Source organism: Chiloscyllium plagiosum, unplaced genomic scaffold (assembly GCF_037043375.1).
Source record: "Chiloscyllium plagiosum isolate Xiang-an unplaced genomic scaffold, Cpla_swu_hap1 HiC_scaffold_39, whole genome shotgun sequence".
Taxonomy (NCBI): Eukaryota; Metazoa; Chordata; class Chondrichthyes; order Orectolobiformes; family Hemiscylliidae; genus Chiloscyllium; species Chiloscyllium plagiosum.
This window is the reverse complement of record NW_028270177.1, coordinates 65,134,208-65,135,279: the sequence shown is the minus strand read 5'-3', so window position 1 is coordinate 65,135,279 and position 1,072 is coordinate 65,134,208. Positions and strand designations below refer to the sequence as shown.

The following is a 1,072-nucleotide window of genomic DNA, read 5'->3' as shown; positions in this document are numbered from 1 at the left end:
GCTGCTTGGTTTTGAGAAAAGAAGTGTTATTTTGTAAACCTTAATTGGGAGTTTTATCCGAATAGTATTATCGAAGGGAACGTCAAAATGGGCAATAGAAATACATTGTCAATCGTGGATTGTTAATTATTCTCTCTTTTACTTCAAAAAATAAGTTCTTAATTTTTACTTTGTGTAGTTCTTTACCAATCAAATTGTTGCAGACTCCTATACGGCATAAATCTTTTCTGTGTTGCTGGTTTTATAGTAAGCAGGAGGGTTCACGCTGTGTCGTAACGAGTCTAAACAAATTTGGCAATGCAAGTGTGCATCTGTGCAGTTCGTTGAGTGCACTGGAGATTTGCACCATTCATGACCTAGATGAAGTGATTCTCCCCGCCGCGATCTGAATCTCCAAAAGCAAAGCATACCACGAAGTTCAGCCTCATTCGCAGTTGACAGGATTCGAACCTGCGTGAGAATACCCCAACGGATTTTCAAGTCCATCGCCTTAACCACTCGGCCACAACTACAGATGGACTGTGCGCGCTTTTATTTCAAAGTCTCTCCCACTACGAGCTTAGTAGTCGTGAATCATTGTTTGGTTTATATGAATTCAAAAACCACAGCTTTCAAATCGATGAAATGTCGGGACAAAGTGGGTCTGGGTGTTCCACCCCGATAGCTGGAATCGATATTCAGCTTAAAAGAAGGCGGACATTGCAGGAAAATATTCAGCAGGTCGAACAGGATCGAGACTGGGAAAAGGCAATTCAACGTTTCAGAACTTGTTCAGAACGTTATCAGAACTCCGCTTTCTCCCAGTAGTTCTGGCAAACCTGTTGACATTTCCCAGAATTTTCTATTTTTCTTTCAGATTCCCAACATCCACAGTCCTTTACAGTAACCATTAAAACAATACAGAAATTCCGTTGCGGTTCTTGATAAGATTCCTGTTGGGGAACATTTTCCTGATCACATTAAAAACCCGGAGCTATGTAGGAAAGAAAACAATGAAGTAGGAGCAATGAGAGATCCAACCCTGGGACGTCCCAAATCACCAACCGTTCGGTTAATGGATGAACGTGTTGAC

At 41.4% G+C, this 1,072-nt stretch overlaps 1 non-coding gene across 1 annotated transcript; it reads right to left on the bottom strand.

Moving 5' to 3' along the window:
• Positions 1 to 429: 429 nt before the first annotated feature.
• On the bottom strand, positions 430 to 512 carry trnas-uga (transfer RNA serine (anticodon UGA)). Its single transcript has one exon. It is a non-coding gene; the product is annotated as a tRNA-Ser (tRNA).
• Positions 513 to 1,072: the final 560 nt, after the last annotated feature.